Source organism: Sinohyriopsis cumingii, chromosome 10, assembly GCF_028554795.1.
Source record: "Sinohyriopsis cumingii isolate HCF-2022 chromosome 10, ASM2855479v2, whole genome shotgun sequence".
Lineage (NCBI taxonomy): Eukaryota > Metazoa > Mollusca > Bivalvia > Unionida > Unionidae > Sinohyriopsis > Sinohyriopsis cumingii.
Genome location: NC_142970.1, coordinates 77,823,209 through 77,844,860, shown reverse-complemented (window position 1 = coordinate 77,844,860; position 21,652 = coordinate 77,823,209). Strand labels below are relative to the sequence as shown.

At 35.1% G+C, this 21,652-nt stretch overlaps 1 long non-coding RNA gene and 1 pseudogene across 3 annotated transcripts in view; one reads left to right on the top strand and one right to left on the bottom strand.

The window, feature by feature from the left end:
- The first annotated feature begins 1,211 nt into the window (after positions 1 to 1,211).
- Positions 1,212 to 5,186, top strand: LOC149790429 (uncharacterized; annotated as a pseudogene).
- A 14,397-nt stretch (positions 5,187 to 19,583) lies between these two features.
- The window catches only part of LOC149790423 (uncharacterized), a 460,980-nt gene continuing 458,911 nt past the window's right edge, over positions 19,584 to 21,652 (bottom strand). For all 3 annotated transcript variants that reach the window (XR_016423843.1, XR_016423842.1, XR_016423844.1), the window contains one exon: positions 19,584 to 19,773. This is a non-coding gene — a long non-coding RNA (uncharacterized LOC149790423). The remainder of the gene's footprint in view (positions 19,774 to 21,652) is intronic.

Here is a 21,652-nt window from a genome sequence, read left to right as displayed (position 1 = left end):
GTGTCAAATTCTTTACAGCAGGAAGCCGCATTACATCCTACAGATATTAACAATAAAACTTTATCCAGGAAAAGAAAGTCAGATTTATCAGAAGTTAGCATTGCTAAAAATGTGTTTACAACCAATTTGGAAAAGTGCCATAAAGCCATTTACATAGAGCATGACATCATCAGTCAGTTGATAGAGTGCCATTTCATGGATTCGAAGAATAAGCAGCTTCAACAATTTGAGGATGCTGCTATAAATATAGCCACTTTTCCTAATTGTACTGAGGGAGTATTCGTATTTACTTTACTTAAAATTATAAATGACAGCAGTGAAGCACCATTTTATTATATGCGATATATTGAATCAGGATATTATCAAAATTTGATGGTGGAGAATTTTTCACATCTAATATGTGAGAAATTGACTATCTCAAAAGAATCACTTTTCTTGTGCAACATTGCCACTGATGAAGATAAAAAAAGATAACACAGAGGAAAATGAAAGGTTCACATAAAAGTCATAACAGACCAGATAAAGTATGTAAATATAATTTAAGTAATTTGAAGGAAAGAAAACTACAACTTGCAGAGCATGCTGAAAATTTCACCAACTTGGAATTATGTGCCTGTTTTGTTCTTACCACTCGCAAAGGATTCACTGTTAAAATCGGCAAAGATGTATCGGATGCCTATTACATGTCCTGTGACAATAAAATGCTGAAGACTCCTGCTATTCGTGATATCATATGTCATTATCCAGAGATCAGAATTTTGGATCGTTATGAGAAATCTTCAGTAGACTTTCTAAAAAGTTTTGCTTCTGTTGAGTCTCTATATGAACAAAGTATTATGCTAAATTTATTATCAAATGACCATGGAATTGACATAATAAAATTTCTGTATCGCTTTTCTATCTGTTATAGTGCTAAATCATTAAGGAACAAGGTGCTTTATCTTTACAAGAACAAACAATTTGGTGAATTATTCAAAGTCTACAGAGACCTTTGCCAGGAAAATGATCACAATAATAGTGCCAGTGAAAATATTGTGTATCATGCTGAACCTGCGCCAGTACGTAGGAAAATGTTCACACCACGTGGAAAGATTGTGACAGCAGAAATGGTATTGAAAACTGTTGACCTAAAGAATGAAAATGTAATGAAAGATATAAGTACCTATGATAATGTCAAGAAACAGCTACTTGAATATGGAGATTTCGTTATACAGGTTTTTGATGAGCACAAATTAATTGCTGTCATGAATGACTATGATGATGAAACGGGAGAATTCAAGAAGTCTGAGTATGTCGTGACGACAAGGAAGCAGTTTGAAAATGGAATGTTCTACACTTGTACATGTAAAATTTATCGCACACTTTTAGAATGTTTCAGTGATATAGAAGAAGAACAGTATGATGCCTTGGATATAAATGGTATAAAGTGCATGCATTGTCGAGTATTAAAAGAAGATATTTTTCCAAATATTGAAAGCGATGAAAATGCAGCAATTACAAACATACAAGCAGTGATACAGAGAAGTCTATCATTCAAAGATATGAAGGTAGTTGAGTTGTCATCTTGCCGACCAAATACAAAGAAATTTTCAGTCTTGCATGATGGTGAAATTTCATTTGTACATTTAACGTTCAGTGACCGTGTTCAGCGTTTTATACTTTCATGTACAAATGGTTTCTGCAGAAGTAGAAAGGGATTCAAAAGAAATGTAGATTTGCTCACTAAAGGAGGAAACCTATGTTGCCATTTGCTGGAACTAAAAAATGCGCCTCATTACTGGATGGAGTTTTCCAATTGTTTATTTAATGATACTGCAGATGATTTGCAAACTGAAGCCTTTACTGAAAGTATGGATGTTGAAATGAATATTGAAGACCAGTTTTCAACAGGAAATGACTCAAACTTTAATGTCAATGATGGACTTTGGTCCTTTCCTTGTGTAAGTACACATTCAGCACGAAAACAGCAAGATTCAAAATTGGCCAAGAACATAAGGGAAAGATACATTTGGATCACTTCAGACTTTAGCAATATCGAAAATGGTTGTGTAAAAGGACCTGACCTTGTGAATGAGATACCAGAGTTTCCATGTCAGTGCGGTGCTGGGTGGACTGATTTAGATCATTTAAATGGTAAAACTGTTTTTGATCGTACATTGACCATTTACACAAAAATTGCACCAGTGCATTGTAGAGTTTTAACACGAATATGTGTTAAAACTGAAGCACCATGTAAAATAAAATGGGATGAAGGGCAATCTCTGTGCATTCATGTTGCTACAAGGGACACTGCTGCAGGTGATGAGATTGGTTGGGCACTTGTAAACCAGGTTTTGTGTTCTAAATTGACGTTTTCATCATTTTGTGACCTTAGAACTAAAGATTACCGTGAATCAAATCCAGATTTCCGCACATTCATGGATCATGTAGTATTCAGGAAATGGTGGTTCAGCTGGGCTTCAAATATGAAGATAGATTTCAGAAAACCCTGTCCAGTTTGTGGGTTTGCCCCAAATCAGCTTGCATGTGATGGAACGAAAGTTGGAGTTGGGTTTCGCAATGCTAACTTTGAGGAAATAAGCAAGCCAGATGACCCTGATACCATCTTACCAACACTGCACAGAAGAATGACAAGATGTTTCCTTCCTGACAGGACAGGCATTGATAAAGATAGCTTAAAACAAGCCAGAGAACATTTGCATTACATAAGCAGTGTAATTTTAAAAGAAATACCACAGCAGGAGATTCTGCCATATGAAGAACAATTTAACAGAAATAATTTACTTTTGTCTTTGTTATGTGATTCAGTTAAGCCGGTTTTCAGACGATTTCTTGCACACATGTCAGAGGATGAAAATATTTTACCAGATGAAAATATTGCATTTGCTAATGTTGTTAAAATGTTGTCTACAACAGCTCCTATCATTAGCTTGATCCCTCATGCGTATTTAGATTGTATTGTAGAACATTTGGATCATATGACAGGAGAAAAGGTTAATAATGGTGGAGATCTTTTCTTCAATAGAAAAATGCAGGAAATGCGTGAATATTCACCTGAAATAAGAGATTTGATTGCAACATCAATGCTTGGCAACATTAATGAGAATGGTGAAGATTGTATACGCCAAGATGTAGTTGACTTCATTCGCTATTTAGTAACACAAGTTAGTGAAATAAATGTAACTCCAGCTGAACCTACATTGCCACAGTTTGGTACTTATAATCCTCCAAAGTTCAATAGAGCATACTATTTTTCTGAGTCGGGAAAGAAATTGCGTTCAGTCAGAAAATTTTCTATTGACTGTGAAAGGAAAACAACATTGGCTTATGATGATCCACCTTTAGATCATGATCGCTGTGAAAAATATTTCTCTAAAACTCATATTTCCGCACCTGGTACTTCACCTTTATTTCTTTGGTTCTGTCCTAATCATGGACATTGTTATGGATTTCATATGACAAATGCCGAAGGACGTAAAGACCCATCAGCATCAATTTATTCCCACTTGGAAACTCCACCAAGGAATATATTTTATGACTTTGCATGTAATCTCCATGAGTATTGTTTAAACCGAGAAAGTGGCTTTTTTAGAGATGTTAGATTCTTCCATGACATTTTCCATGGGTTTGCTCACAAATGTTCCTGTGCATATCGATCATCAAGACTGATTGGATTTGACTCTATAAATTCTTCAATATGTGAACAATTTAACAGTTTCATTCAGTGTATTAAATCATCAGCTCAACAAATGACCCAAGAACATTTTTGCTTCTACTTACAATTTTTCATACATGAATAGAATGTAAGAAAAAGTGAAAGGTATCAAAAACAAATGACAGTTGCTTTAGCTGGAGTTTAGATGTATGTTATAGATCATTGGAACACTTTCATATTCTTAAATTTCTTTGTTGCATTTTACATTGTTTTGTTTGATACAATTTCTGGGTATATTATTGCAGTTGAGGGAGTAATTTTTACTCGAAAATTTAGATGTGAAACATATTTACAATATATAAAATGATCATAAACAGAGACAAATTTCATAAAGGAATGTAAAGATACTTTTTTCTATTAAAAAAATGACATTTGATATTATTGTTACACATGATAAGATGTCAGATTAAGTTGAAGGTTGAAAAAGCATCCGAAGATTCCAAATAGGTACTTTTGTTTATATTTCTAAGTTTTTAAAAGACTTATTTTCGTAACTACATTGAAATAAACTTATTACAGTTTCTACTGTACGTTATTAAGCAGTATTAAAGTAAACACATTCCAGATTTTCCAAGCTCAATTTTTTTCAGATTATTAAATATAAGGGTTTATTGTACATGAAAACAAGAATCACAACTTTTTGCTTTATTAAGAATCGTTGCCATCTTTTCCAGTAGCAGCATACCTTTATTCTTTCAATAGTTCACTGACATACTAACCATCACTGGTACTCTGCCATAAGAAATGTTTAAGTTTCCATTGGCTCATATGTAGTTTGTCTTGTGCTTTCTTCTCTATATCCTGAGATATGTAAAGTTTCCCATTTTTCAATCAGTATCCAAAGATATGCTTCCCATGTGAGCCTGAAGTTAATTTGCATTAAACAAATCTCATATACATGTTCTAGCCTCACAAAATATGGCTTCATTTTTTTCCTATGCCGCCATTCCAACTTTTCAACATCCTTTACCTGATCACAATTTCCAAAGCCTAGATCTTTTTAATATCTCCAGTCTTTGCCCACTGTTTCAGCTTCTTAGGGTTTTCACATTTGTTCTTTTGAAGATTTGTCCTTCATGCCTGCTTTTTTTCATCTATTTTTATTTTGTTTATAATCATTTTTTATTATACTCATCCATAATACTATAAATACAAGCTTTAGTACTATTCACTATTGCTGCTATATCTTTAATCAAATGTACTTGACAAATGTATCCATATTTTAACACCCACTTAGACATTTTTATTTGCTCCATTAAACAAAAAATTCTACATTTATCAATCAACATTAGCGATTCACTTCATCATTACCCGACCACTATCACTAATTTCTTTTGGTCTGTTACACTTTAAACATTTGGATTGTAACTGACAAACTCTGATAAAATTATTTTACAATCCTTATGTTTCTCCAGTCATACTTTAAAGAATTATTGTTCATTTTACTACTGTATTAAAAATTATACACTTATATTTTGTGGTTAATTTCAAAAATGTTAACTGGCACAAATGTTGTGTGTATCAGTCAACAGAAAAATTAATAGAGAGCCAGAGATCGTTTTAGTTCTTTATTTCATAAATTTTGCTAGCTTTTCTTATTCAGATGCTACTAACATTTTAGTTTTTTTCACTGCTCAGCTCTTAAACTGCAGGTAAATGGCACAGTATTTGCCTTTTTTCCGTCCTTTCATAATGATGTAAATTCATTAATTTTTTCATTGCCCTCATACTTTTATATACATATATTACATTTGCAAGTTAACTCCTGCTGGATAGAATGACATGTTAATAACACTGGACAACAAATTTTTACAAAAGTCATGTTACTGAAATAAAATTAGTCAATTCTTATCAATTTTTATGTGCTGAACACGAATATGACAGTCAAATTGCAAAATTGGCTCTAGTTTTTTTTGTAATCTGCAAGAAATTAATGTTTACATAACGAAATGCATTCCAATAGTAAAAGGTCAACTGTAATAGCCTACCTATAAAAAATCAAGTCATTGACTACATCTTAGATTTCTTCGCCTGTCTCTTGTACAGCTGTTCGGGAGCATCTCTGAGGAGTGTCCAGCAGTAGTCAGCCAGCATTGTAGCGGACCATTTTCCCTGGTATCTTTGTTCCATTGTTGCGATATCTTGATGAAAACGTTCGCCGTGTTCATCACTAACAATACCACAGTTGCTAGGAAAGAAATCCAAATGGGAATGAAGGAAGTGAATCTTTAGAGACATATTGCAGCCAAGTTTCTTATACTTCATCAACATGTCTTCTACTAGTTCCTTATAGTTTTCTGCCCTAACATTTCCGAGGAAGTTTGTAGAAACTAGGCGAAAAGCATTCCATGCTTGTTTCGCGTCACCTTCCAGCAAGTTGTTGAACCGGTCATCTTTGAAAAGCTCTCGAATCTGAGGACCCACAAAAACTCCCTCTTTAATCTTTGCTTCGCTGAGTCGAGGGAATTTTTCATGCAGGTATCGGAATGCTGGCAAAGTCCGGTCAATGGCTTTCACGAAATTCTTCATCAAACCTAGTTTGATGTGAAGGGGTGGTAGCAAGATTTTCTGAGCCTCAACCAGAGCTGGGTGTTGGATATTCTTCTCTCCAATGGCTACATTCTGCCTGTGAGTCCATTCCTACCTCATGTAGTGCATTTCCCTTGCTCGGCTATCCCACTCGCATAAGAAACACATGTATTTTGTATATCCTTGCTGCAGTCCCATTAAAAGGGCAACTACCTTCAAATCACCACAGAGGTGCCAGCTGTACTTGTTATACTCAATGGAATTCAGTAGCTGCCTTAAGTTATCGTATGTCTCTTTCATGTGGACAGCATACGCTACTGGAATAGATGGAAGAATGTTTCCATTGTGCAAAAGCACAGCCTTGAGACTCAGTTTCGAAGAGTCCACAAATAGTCTCCATTCTTGTGGGTCATGAGTGATTTTTAAAGCATTCATGAGGCCCTCAATATCGGAACAGAATATCAGATTACTTTCCTTTCTGAAGAAAGGCTCCAATTGCTGGTGGCGCTTTCGATATGCAGTAATTGTGACATCTTCTTTTAGAAGATTCCATTGTTGGAGTCTTGATCCTAGCAATTCTGCCTTGTTCTTTGATAAGTCCAAATCACGAATCAGGTCATTTAGTTCTTCCTGTGTTATTCTGTGTGGGGTTGATGATGCACCACAGTGAAAATCTGGATCACTGCATGCTGATGGACCAGGAGAAGAACAGGTCGACTCACCTTTGTCTTCGTCAGATGAATCAAGAGAATATTCTGCTGGAGGTTCTGGAATAGGAAGTCCCTCACCATGTGGAACTGGTCTCAATGCAGACGGAATGTTTGGGTAGACTATTCTCGACTTCTTTCGCTTCGTTATTCCGCCGGAAAGAGGAGGAACCAAGCAGAAGTAACAGTCATTTAGGTGGTTGCTTGGCTCTCTCCACACCATTGGGACTGCAAACGGCATTGATGACCTTTTGCAATTCAACCACAGTGAAAGCTGTGTTGTACATGTAGCACAGCATATATGCGGAGCCCAAGGCTTGTCTTGGTCACCAACCTTGCATCCGAAGTAAAGATGATATGCCTTCTTCACTTGAGAATTGATACTTTTCTTCTGGTTGGCAAATGTCACTTCCCCACAAATATAGCAAAAATTGTCCGCGGTATTAACACACTTTCGAGGCATTACTGTTCTTTATTGTACGTAAATGGATAAAATAATAAGTTTTATGTAACAGTAGCTTGAATTGTCTCGCACAACGTCTAAAATATTTTAAATGCTGAACCTATCTGATTGGGCTTTATATAGTACACTGCTTACGTCAGCTTCAGCAGCCGCCTGGCATTAGTATAATAGGCCTACACATGTATAGTACACTGCTGACGTCAACTTACTTCAGCAGCCGCATGGCATTAGTATTGCATTGCATCAGAAAATGATGCAATCAACTGTGGATGATGTGAGCATGATGGTATTATGCAATGTTACATCATTATTCCGGATGTTGCTGCAGTCCTACTCGAGAAATTTACACAGTGAAACATAGAAAATGAGGTATATGAATATCTTCAAAACTAGAGCCAATACAAATTTTTCACGGTTATATTCGTGTTCGGCACACCAAAATACTACAGATTAGGGCCTTTTCAAGTCAGTAATGATTTCACTGTTGACCAGTGTAACATGTTAGTGGTTTGCACTGCTCAGCTCCTTAAACTGAAGGTAGAAGACACGACACATTATTAGCTTTATTTCTAATGTTTTCATAACGTTATATAGTTAGCAATTCTTCCATTAACCCCATACCTTTTTTATAAATTACATTACATTTAATACAGGGGCCCCGAGTGGTCTAATTACAAGCAGTTTATTGTCTCCAGGTATTGTCCTGAAGGTCAACGGTCAAAAAGAAATGTATATTTATCAACATAACACTTACCAGAGAGCCAATGCTAATGCTAGAGTGCCTGCAAGTTAACTCCTGCCGGACAGAACAACATGTTAATAACATGTTAGTGGTTTTCACTGCTCAGCTCCTTAAACTGCGGGTAGACGGCACAGTATTAGATTTACTTCTCATATTTTCATAACGGTATATAGTTAGCAATTCTTCCATTAACCCAATACTTTTTTTTAATAAATTACGTTACATGTAATACATAGGTCTTAATTTTGCTTCATTATGATATTATGTCAACTTGTGAAATTGACAAGAGCAGTTTAAATTTGACTGACATCATGATGAGTAAGTATAGGATTTCCTCATTCTTTAACTATGAAACCAATAATGATAAAATGACCTTTTCTATGAATTTGATACGAACTTATATGTAAATAATGTTTTAAATATTTTCCTCCTGCTGTTTTAATTTATTTTACTTTCTTTTTATACACTAATATTAAGATTACTGTCAGATCTTTGTCTTACTTAAATAAATCTTCACATATTTTGATAGTCATGATCTATACTGCGAATATTCTTCATTCCTTCAATATTAAACAAGTTTTTATGTTAATATTCAAGAGTAGAATAATGGTCTAAGTTTTGACTTTTGAATATTATTATTATTATGGTTTGGATGTATGTAATAGTTACAACACATTAGTTTTTCAAATACAGTTTTATGAACAAGATTAATAATATTTATTTTGAAGAAATATCTACTTAAAAATTGCAAGCAGTTTATTGTCTCCAAGTATTGTCTTGAAGGTTAACGGTCACAAAGAAATGTATATTTATCCACATAACAGTCACCAGAGTCATAAATCTTGTCCGATCTTTAATGTACTACTTTTTTAAATTTTTTTTTTTTTTATTTCTTTTTTTTTGTTTCACTCTAGTGCTAATGCTAGAGTGCCTGCAAGTTAACTCCTGCCGGACAGAACGACATGTTAATAACATGTTAGTGGTTTTCACTGCTCAGCTCCTTAAACTGCGGGTAGACGGCACAGTATTAGCTTTACTTCCCATCTTTTCCTAATGGTATATTGTAAGTAATTCTTTCGTTAACCTAATACTTTTATATATTTCATTCCATTCAATACATGGGTCTTAATTTTTCTTCATTATGATGTGATATCTACTGCTGAAATTGACTGGCGCTATTACCCCTTAGGATAATGACCAACTGATGTTTATGTTTTATATCATCAGTTGTCATATATTTTATTGGGTTTTAGTGAAATGCATCAGACATCTTCATTTATTTTAACTTTTTAAATAATGTTATTTCAAGATTTTCATATAAAATCTTATATTGCTGTATCTGTTGTTATTAAATTTTGTTTTCTTCTTCAAAATACTTTTGTATTATTATTGTGGCTGTCAATAAATAAAATAAAGTTTCCAAAATAACATTTCAATTTTTTTATCTCTCTTACTCGCTCTCTCGATCGCTGTCATTTGCTCTCTCTCTCTCTCTCTCTCCTAACTACCGGTATATTCTGAGAGACTGTGTGCTGTGTCCTGTTCATTCTAAGCCAACTTGGATATGAGAGAAAGCTTGCCGGTAGGTTCTCGTGGGTCGGTGGTTCTTTACGGTGATATCCCGGCTTTTTCCTCCACCATTAAGGGGGCCCCGAGTGGCCGAGTGGTCTAAAGCGCTCTTCGTTACGGATCACTGCCATCTCACCTCTGTCTGCGGCGGTTCGAGTCTAAGATTCAGCCAATGTGGGCATGTGAGAAAGCTTGCCAGTAGCTTCTCGTGGGTCGGTGGTTCTTTCCGGGGCTTTCCGGGTTCTTCCTCCACCATTAATACTGGCCGCCATGTGCTGAAAAATGGCGTTAAACCCCACAACAACAACAACATCCTCCACCATTAATACTGGCCGCCATGTATAGCCTATATTGTGCTGAAAAATGGCGTTAAATCCTATAACAATGAAAACAACAACAACAACTCTCTCTCTCTCTCTCTCTCTCTCTCCTTCCTAACTATATTCTGAGAGACTGCGTGCTGTGTCCTGTTCATTCTAAGCCAACGTTGATATGCGAGAAAGCTTGCCGGTAGGTTCTCGTGGGTCGGTGGTTAACCCCCAATTCCCTACATGCGTACGTGCTAAATGGACGGCCCCTAAGTAGTTATTGACATTGGTTCAATTAAATAAACGTTCTAAGATAATAAATATCGATTCAATGCATATCAGCAGTAACTGCAAGAGCAAACGAGGGGCCTGATTTGGATCCTTTTGGCCAGGTCCCTTAGACTTATGTGCGGTGACCACCATCGTGAGCATGGCATTTGGAAATAAACTTTTAAAAAATTATTATATAAAACTTAAGTTACAATTTTCTTCCATCACTTACGGGCGAACCCTCTCTCTCTCTCTCTCTCTCTCTCTCTCTCTATATATATATATATATATATATATGTGTGTGTGTGTGTGTGTGTGTGTGTGTGTGTGTGTGTGTGTGTGTGTTAATTCGTGTTAATTCACAGATAACAGTAACCCTAACCATAAAGTAAACAACTGCATTTTACTCCTAAACCGTTTGATTTATTGTCATTAACAAAGCTATAGGGCTTTAAGATACAAATACTGTAGTGAAAACAGCAGCCAAATCGCATGTCCTTTCAGACCAACATTGCCGTTGGGTGGAAAACTATAGTGATAAATATGGGGATTTTTGTTGGCCGGGAAAATGCCAACAAAACCCTAATAGGACAGGTAGGGAAAGCGAATATGAACATAAGCTCTCCGAGATAGACATAACCAGAACATGCATTCCTAAACATGGGTTTGAAGTTCAAGCCAACAACTAAAAACTTCTACATAGAAAATTTCTGTAACAGGTAAAGAATTTACTAGAAAATTCACGGTAATGAAGTTTTTAAATGGTAAACAAAACATAACGAAAACATAATTTGTAATGATAAAGATCTTGGTACCCGCAACATTCAGCCTCCTGCGATTCATTGTGATGGAAATAACAGAACGAACTTGTATGCAGGCATCACAGTATATACCCGAAAAATCGCAAAGAGATAAATGTGATTGTGCAAAGATTAATAAATTATAAATTTATTGCAAATAAAATTTCCGGCTACTTAAGCCCACCGATAATATTAGACATAGGCACATTTACACCTTGTTAAAAATTCAGAAATTTCAATCTTGGTCAGTCACTTCTAAAATTCCCACATGAAGGCCCATCGTTCATTTATAGTGAGCGAATTGTATAACATTGCGCAATAAATATACTCCTTTTTGGCGTGTGTGAACTGGATTTTTAACGTAGCTTTAACAATGTTTAAGCATTGGGGTATCATACCGGAGACATGTAGCATGATGTCCCACCCAGTCACATTATCCTGACACCAGGCCGACCAGTCCTACCACTAACCTCTTAACGCTGAGCAACTAGCGAGGCAACTGTGTATACCATTTTTAATAATCTTTGGTATGGCTCGGCGTGGGTTCGAACCGGCGACCAACCTCATCCTAGAAGGAAGCTATAACAACCAGGCCACTGGGGCGGTCCCTTTGACGGCTAAACATATGGCGTATCAGAAACTAAGTGTTAGGGAACTATTTCAAGAATAACCACGACCAGAAAGCCCCGTTTTAGAAGTTAAAAAATTGTTAAAGCTGGGTTTTAAAAAGTATAACTTTTAATTTAACTGTAATTGGTTCCTACAAATATCTGACACGTTAAAGCCAACCTACACGTGCTAACTCTTGCACATACCTTCCTTCCATTCTAAACACACTTTTATTTGCATTCGGAAATCTCATATTATTAGGTTACACATAGATTATGTTGCAGAAATGGAAGATTTTCATAAAGCAAAAATACAAGGAAAATGACAAAATTACCAAACTCTTAAAAGATGTATCTCGTCAAGGCGCATCTTTTGACAGAACTGTTATAAAATTCGGATGATCTGTCCGATAGCTACAACCCTAACCATAAACCTAACCCTTACATATGTGGGGGCGCTAAGTGCTGCAGACAGACGAACCACTATATACCACTATATACAAAATATCTCGCCAAGGTCGATCTAGGAAAGGAAACCGCATGACCAATTTCCAAGTAATTACAGAGATATTTCATAAAAAAATCATAAAAGCAACCCTAAATGACAAATATCCATTTTCAAATCGAAACATCTGTATTGATTTTGATGAAAAAGTAAATATCGATAGGGCTCCATGAGACACGGATTGCGGTGAAAACTGTCCGAATCATCATGTCCGTCCGTACGTTATTACCAGAAAACCACAACACTAAACCATAACCCTAATTAACAAGAATGAAATTTTCTCCAAAATGACTCAACTGATTTTAATCAACGATGTATCGTTGGATTACTCTTGACAACGCTCATCTTGGGACACAAGTATCGTAAAATTACTACAATATGTCCGCTCGATACAGTGCAAAAAGCTCATTTCACATTACAGTGAGCGTTGTAGGTCATAGATAAAAATTTTTTTTACAGGAACAACAAAAAAAAAACAATCAGTATTATACATCATGTCTTCATAAATTGAAACCGTTCCGGTGGCCTAGTGGTTAGAGCGTTCGCCTCGGATGCGGGAGGTCGTGGGTTCGATCCCCGGCCGAGTCATACCAAAGACTTACAAAAACGGTACTAACAGCTGCCTCAGCATTAAGAGGTTAGTGTTAGGACTGGTCGGCCCGGTGTCAGGATAATGTGACTGGGTGGGACATCATGCTACATGTCTGCGGCATGATGCCCCAGTGCTAGACATCACTATAAACTGCCACATTGCAGACATCGTAGCGATATGACTGAAAAATTGTTAAAGCTATGTTAAAATTCCAAATCACATCACATCCAAATCACATAAATGAAAACATTATATCAAAATTTAAAAGCAACCTAATAAAAACTATTTAAAAAAAATAAAATCAGCTTTTTGTTTAAAATAAACCAAAACCAAATGAAAACCAAACAAATGCGGGTTGCTTTTACTTCCGTAGTGGTAATGTCGTGACTGAACACGTAGGTCATCACCCGCGGATTATAACACACCTGATTCTCCCCAGAACACCATTACCACCGCATTTATGCATCGAGACCGTTTCGGTGGCTTAGTGGTTAGAGCGTCCGCCTCGGATGCGGGAGGTCGTGGGTTCGCTCCCAGGCATACCAAAGACAGGTTACATATTAAACAAATTATTATTGAGGTTTCACGACACGCACACACACACACCGTTTCCTAGGCGTACGTACGTTATCTGTAGACTCCCTAGCCCCCCCGACACGAAAGCTTATGCATTTTGGTTAAACACCCTCCCCCTCCATGCGCACTTACTAAATAGATGGCCCCTATTACGGACTTTAGGGTGGTTACCTGCCACCCTATGGCCATATAAAGATGCGGTTACTCTTTTTAAACGATGCTTTCCTCTACCATAGCCAAACCATCGGTTGTTGTTACCTAGATTGCCGTTTCCTCGGTACCGTTGATAGTTGTACAGGCTGCTATTCATATTACTACTCAGTTTAACTCTGTCTGGTCTACAATGGGCTTGAGACATAATGTATATTTTTTTAAAATTTGAATTGGCCCAGCGTCATTCTGCAAGTTCAGCTGCTTTTTGACCATCCTCATCTCTCGCAAAAAGTCATCATAGTTAGAGAAGGTGTCGAACTTAGGGCAAGTTTGGCTCTTCAGGAGGTCACTCCTCAGGTCGACCATTCCTAACCTCTTAATGTTGAGCAGCAGCAGAGGCAGCTCCTAATAACATTTTTTGTTAGAAGTATTCGGTATGACTACTACAATTCCACAGTTAATTTTTGAATGTTAAACTAACGGGAAAAAGTGACAGTGCTGTTCTTTTAACCATTTATATAAATGTTAACTGTACTGAATTCGAAAAATGAAAATAAATGCCGCTATTGTATGTGAATTCATGATGTGCAAAAATTTCCATTGTCCTGACTGACGATCACCAAGCCAAAATAATGCAATGTTTTTTAATAATCTTTCCATGAAGCAGTGGGGGTGGGTGGAAGTAGAGAATAGAATAGTACAATAGTAGAATGATATACATGGTGGTATAGAAATCGGCTGAGGAGTCTCACACCAATAATTGAGGACCATCAATTTGCTATCATTTGTATGATGCAAATATAGGAATTGAATAGCATTTGAATATAATGACAGTTACTTGGGTTTCTGCCGAGGGTAATGAATTATGGAGTGAAGTATGAACTTTGTGATCCAGCAGAACATCTAGTGAATTGAATAATGCATGAAAACTTTTGTTTGCTTACTAATGATGATGTAATTTCTGACATGTCAAAGAGAACTTTAAACATGCATACAGTAAATTCTGTATTAAATAGCAGGAGGGAGGAAACAAAATGTTTGCTCATTTTTTGCAACTAGATTAACCAAGGACTTGCATTTTTATATAAATGTGTGTGCCTTAATATAATGATACATAGCATCCTCTGCTGATATTTGACTTATTTAAGTCCACCTAAGCTTTATATTGTTAATACCATTTATCAAACACCCTCATGGGCTTTATGTAGTAGCATTATTAATGAGATTTATGAAACCCAGGGTGCATATGACAATGTCTTAAACCATTCAACCACCAGAGGCTGTTTTTATTTGTGTCTGGGAAATTGTGATGCAGACATGTAACATGATATCCCACCCAGTCGCATTATATTGACATTGGCCTCTGTATATTCAAGTACTAAAGAAATATTTGACGAAGATAAATGTTTTATTCAATATTTTTTTTATACAGAAAAACAGTAACAATAACAATAACAATATCTAAATACAAACAGATTATGGAATTTAACAATGAAAAAGAGTTAAAATATAACTAAGATGGACATAAATATTACATATGTTTCATTTCTCTCCTTTTAATAATTATTACAAGACCTGTTAACATGTGAAAAAAAAGCCTTAATCATAATGCAAAGCGCTAGCAGCAAAAATGCAATCTCTTAGTACATAAATTGTGTTATGGTTTTATTGAAATTAATGGTGTTTATAAATCACAATATAAATGTAGTACTAATATTAGTAACCTTACTCTTACCAAGCGGACAGGGTACTAACATGATCATATACGTGTCAATGGAGCAAGCTGGGTGTGATTCACAACTGGTGCTCTTTTAGCCTAATGTCATATAAATCACTGTTGTCAACCTGAAGGATATACAGCCTGTCATAGGTGGCTTTGAAAAAAGTTGTAGAAGGGAATTTCATCGGTAAAAATTATATTCCAGTTTCTGCCTGATTGAGTCAAAATGTTTGGTCAAGTTTGACTCATCAAACATTCATTTGCAAGCAACCTATTAATATAACTTTCACTGCATTATTGTAAAGAGAGCAAAAGTCGATAAACTGATTTTATGATAAATACTGTTGACATGTGAAAAACATATATACTCACAAGGAACATAGCCCATTAGTTTTAATCTGCATGCACATAATTTTTTATCAAGGAATATACTGAACTGTTATTTGCCAAGTTAAGTTGCAGAAAGTAACACTTATAATGTACTATTACATTAATGTGTCAACAGGTACCCTTTGTACAAGAATACAACTTTATTTAGACCATGATAATTCTCTCCTTATTTTCCTTTGAAGTAATATTTAATGTATAGGATGTCTGAATAAAATGAAAATAGATCATTTCACTTATAGCAATTATGACATATATCACTGCACACACAAAAAACATACCTCTACATCCTCTTTATCTTGCTCTCTCTCTCTCTTAACAATAAAGGGATTAATATCAAATTAAACCCAATTTAAAAGAGAAGTATATTCGGCACAACAAAGATAATAATACTTTGTCTCTTTTAACTGAAAAATATAGGACAGCACCAGTAACATAGAAAACATTTTTTAATTATGTGACTTATAAAATTCCTGGTCTAGGACCACATCTTTGAAAAACTTATTAACGCAGCTAAGCAACCAAAGAGAAGAAGAAAATTTACAGTTGCATAAAATAGAGATATGATATTACCATAATACTATTTCAGATCTATATTTAATGCAAAAATATTTCAACGAGTTCTTTTATATTTCTAAACTATACAACTAAAATCGTTTCTAATAAGTCCAACATTTTTACTCGGCTAATAAACCCAGTAACTATCTGAATAATTATTATTAATTATGAACTGCTGAATTGTCCATAATTTGTATGTTTTTAGGGATATTAATCTGTTGAAAATAATCACTTAGTTAATTATGTGAAAATGATTATTTTACTTTTATGCAGATAGGAGAAAATGCGATTTTTGTTTTGCAAATCACCGATTTTATTTTATTTTTTACTTATTATTAAATTAACTCCTTTTTAGTTGCCCAGAAAACTTAGCTCCTTGTCTTTATAAAATTATCTATCACCGACAATAACATCTATAATAATAATAATAATAATAATAATAATAATGCTTTATTTTTAGAGGGTGACACATTAGTCAAGGACTAATGTTGCTTGAGGCCCTCTTATGGAGAGCATCACAATGCACATTATATGAAGATAGCAATAATTGCTGTTTATTTTAACATGTTTAGTATTAAAATACTAAATTTGATTAGCTATTAGAAGCACATACATGCTCATGATATCTTTTCTTAAATAGTCTAATATTTTCAGCAGATTTTACATGTAGTGGAAGCTTATTCCACATAACTGAACCAGAATATTGGTATTGTGTTGAAAATGGCCTGAAGATACTCTGGTGCAGTTCCATGTAGACATTTACATAAAAGAACTGCCTTGTGAAAATCGATCCTGTCATATATTGTGAAACATTTTAGTTATGTAAATAATGCTTTTGAAGGATGATCAACAGATGCATCTAAAATTACATGTGCTGCTCATTTCTGAAGTTTATAAATCATGTCAAGCTCAGATTTAGCACAATTTTCCCATACATTATAACAATAATCCATTTTTGGAAGAATATATGACTTGTGGTATAAACTGCGAGTTTCCGTAGGTAAATATTTCTTGATTCTGCTGAGAAGGGCAATTTTGGATGACAGTGTTTTACAAAACTTATCAATATGGTCATTCTATTATAAATTATTATCTACGGACACACTACAAACCTTTCATGTTTGACATTTTCTAATGGATGATTATTTATTGCAAGAGACAGTTTTGAGTTCCCTTACCTGTGTAGCTTAAGTGATGTCCCCAAAATCATACATTTTGTTTTATCTTCATTAACTACCATCCTATTTTGTTGTGGCTAGTTATGGAGTCAAAAATAAGGCCTGAGTTTAATCTTGTTTGGTTAACTTCATTATCATAACTAGACATATACAAGGTTGCATCATCTGCAAACAAATATGTAATTGTGGATTTATTATTTAATGGTAGATCATTGATATATATAAGGAAGAGGAGAGTGCCCAAAACTGAGCCTTGAGGGCCCCCTGAATGCCTAGTGTGAGTTTGAGAGCTAATATTGCCAATGCTTACTTGTTGAGACCTTTGGTTTAGGTATGATCTAAGCCAGTTTAAAGAAGGATTGTTGAACCTGTAACAGTTCAATTTTTTGAATCAGAATTTCATGATCAATAAGATCAAAGGCTTTCTTAAAGTCAAGGAAAACAATCCCAGCCATATGTCCATTATCCATTTTTATCCATTTCCTTCAGCCAAAGATCAATTAATTTGGTAAGTTCTGTTTGGCACGATTGGTATTTTCTAAATCCTGATTGCATTTTATGAAATAGAGAGTATGTTTCAAAAAATGTATAGACCTGAATGGCTAAATGTTTTTCAAATAGTTTTTACAATAATGATAGAATTGATATTGGTCGGTAATTTCCTGGATCCTTCTTTTCTCCTTTCTTAAAGATATGTGTAACCTTTGCACATTTCAGTGTTTCTGGAAAATTACCAATCATTATAATTAAATTTATGATATGCATTAGTGGCTTTGTTATTACTTGTGCAGCCATTTTAAGAATTCGTGGACCGATACCATCCAATCCAGAGGATTTATTAATATTCAGCTTAATTACAATATCAAAAACATCAGCTTCACTAACATTGGCTAATGAAAATTAATTATCACCAGGAATTTTAGCTATTATAAATAACAGAAGAGCATCAAGTTCAATTTTGTTATGCTAGTCTGGTTCTGAATACTTTCATTGGAGATATTTATGAAGAAATTGTTGAACATTTCCACAATGTCTTGTACAGATGTTGCCATATCAAATAAACAGTGCGACCCCGCTATAGCTTGCTTTGATGTAACACGAATTTGGATACGACATGGCTATGGCATGGCTTCTGAAATTAAATATACATGTACTCTTCTCATAGGGGCCCTGAGTGGTCAAGTGGTCTAAAGTGCTCTCCGTTACGGATCACTGCCATCTCACCTCTGTCTGCGTTGGTTCAAGTCTAGGATTCGGCCAATGTGGGTATGTGAGAAAGCTTGCCAGTAACTTCTCGTGGGTCAGTGGTTCTTCATGGGGTTAGCCCTGGTTCTTCCTCCACCAATAATATTGGCCACTATGCATATTATATCACAATCTGCTTATCCTGACATCTGGCCTGAGTACTGTATGTTCCGTGAGATCTCATTATTTTTTTTTCTTAAATCATTTTCAGTAGTGGATATCATCCTCACAAGGAACTAGCTCATAATGGATGTTTTGGAAGAAATAGTGTTGGTTTATTGGCCGCTCGCTAGTAATTAATATTTTTATTTTCACTGAACTCTGTAAGTGGATTGTAAAATTAAAGAACACTCGTATTTTCTGTAGTAATCACTACCAACAGAACGGAACACCTGTGTATTCATTTTATGATGGCCTTCTAAAAAAAAATGTATGATGGAAGGCAGCATTACTTCGCCAACAGAAATGTAACGGGAAACAACCCAACAAAACAGAGATCCAATTGTTGGTCTATCTATGATAACGAGATTTGCTACAGTCAACAAACTTTTGAACGTATGAAACATAAGAAACTGCTACAACTGACCAAACAAATGCTATTTCCTTTTTTTCTTCATGAAAACTTATGCTTACAATTGCTAAAAACATTGGCACAAAACGCAAACTAAATGTCCAGACTTTTGAAGCCATATAGTCTACATATAATCAAAAGTGCCCCTCTTTGCAAACGCTTTTATAACCCCTCCAGCCCACCATATTTTAGGTAACTTAATTGGTTGGTTAAAACAGGGTTTGATTTATAACACAACTGGGTTCTATGGAGCCAAACTACATTGTTACAGCAGGATCACACTGTATTGCTTTATTAATAGGAAAAGCATGGAAGCATCAGCAAGTGTGATCAGAAATGCAATATTTTGAATATTAATGTACAATGAATTAGCTAATACAGATGTCTAGTACTAATAATTAGTGAGCCGTAAAAAGTTAATGCTGTTCAGGACTGAGGAATTATGCTTGTGCTCCAAGACTTAGTAGAGGTCACATTCTCTGTGTAAATCTGCTGTATGTAGTAGCTACTGTACATGGCTTTCCGTGGAGAATAACACAGTTCTTCTCCATCATAAGAATGACATTCTTCACTGGATCTGAAAGATAAAAACTTCCAGTAAGTAAGGAATTAAGGGGTTTCATATTTATGATACTTATATATTTTACTGTGTGCCTTATAGGTTCCTGTAACTAATGGAGAAAAATAAAAACTATATATATATAGAAAATATGTATAGTATGTACGCTGTATCAATGATATACCTCAAGATGTATAAATTTTTCATTAAAAGGAAACAAGACTTGCTGGTATATCAAATTATTTTATAATAATACTTTTAAATCCATGTTTTAGGATGTATGAATACATACCAACCTCTGACAAGGAAAAAGTGTAATCCAAGTGGACAAAAAGAGAAATAGAAGCAGAAAAAGAGGAATCCACATATAACATGCTACAGTTTCAATAAACAATGATTTATTTTCCCCCTAGTCTTTTAACATCCTTTACTGCTTCAAGTTTTCATATAAAGCACTTTTAGTTTTAGAAAGCAACAGATTTTCATGTTGCATTTTAAAACACTGTACCAGCTGAGACCATGAATGTTTTGCACACCAGTAGAGCACAAAGTACTGGGTTACTGAGCCTGGATCTGTATTCACTTTTATGTTTGTTAACAATACTGAACAATCTCTCACTGTCAGCATTAGAATGGTAAAGAACCAATATTCCTTTCATAGCCTGACAAAGAAGAGGAAATTTATATCTTCAAGTGATTGTGTCTTTTAGCTGGGAAATAAGGTGCCACTGCACATCAACTCTATCTGCATTAAGAATATTGTCAGGTAGAATCTAAACTTTATATTTCAGGAATTCTCCTTCCAGATGATCCAAGGCAGACGAGGGTATCAGAAAGTGATATCTCTTGAAAAAGAATCTAACACTTTGGAAGCTTTTTGACTGTCTCTCATTTACATCAGCAACTGAAGCTTTAAAAGCACTTCATCTCCATAGGGGAATTTCTGGAGCATGTAATCACAGGCTGTAGCATAATAATCTCAAAAAATTATCATAAAACACGTTCACAGCTAGAGTAGAACTGTGTTCTATGAATTCTCTTGCTTCTGCACCAATAGCAAGATCTTCATTATCTTTCTATTAAGAACTTGGTAAATAACACCTCTGTGTTTATAACATTAATGTCCGCACTTTAGTTCTGCTGCAGATAAGAAGTTCCCTTAGTATTGGAGTTCGTAAGACGAACCATTCATATATTCATCTTTGAAGGATTCGGGGTTTTTTTTGTCTTTTTCTGATCCACCTGTGAATTTTTTTGAAAAAATATATGTGCTCTAGCACAAACATCGACTAGAATACATCTGAAGACTTTTTGAGCCAAATAGTAAAATTATTTCCACATGGCCTGCAATAGATGTCACGTGATGCTGCCCTTGTGTCCTCATCTTTGTAGGATTCTGTTATTTTTTGCTTTGTTTACTTTTGGCCTTTTTCTAATCCATCTGTGAAATTATTTGAAAGGAGATATTTTTGCTCTCATACACGCATCGACTAAAATAAATTACACTTTAGCACCAAATACCTATAGACTGGTTTTGTACTAAATATAAATTAGAAAAAAGAATCTGTGAGTAAAGATTAAAAATTAGAAAACCAGTCTGTTGTCTCGTAAACTAAGCCATGAAGCTGCTATGTATAGAATACGAGGTCAAAAGTTTGAAAGTAGAGCATGTTTCTGGGTAATAGGATAGTTGCTATAAATAGAACATAATACTGTTAGGAAAAAGCATGGACAAGTTTACTCTTATATTGTAGTTATGTAGAAGCCATCTTTTCTAAAATATGGTATGTGGGATTAATGGGATGTTAATAAAAGCGAGAAAACAAACAATTGATTGTTTTTGGAAGGTGGATATACCGAAAAAGCAGAATCCATATACGTTTAGGTGTAAGGCGTA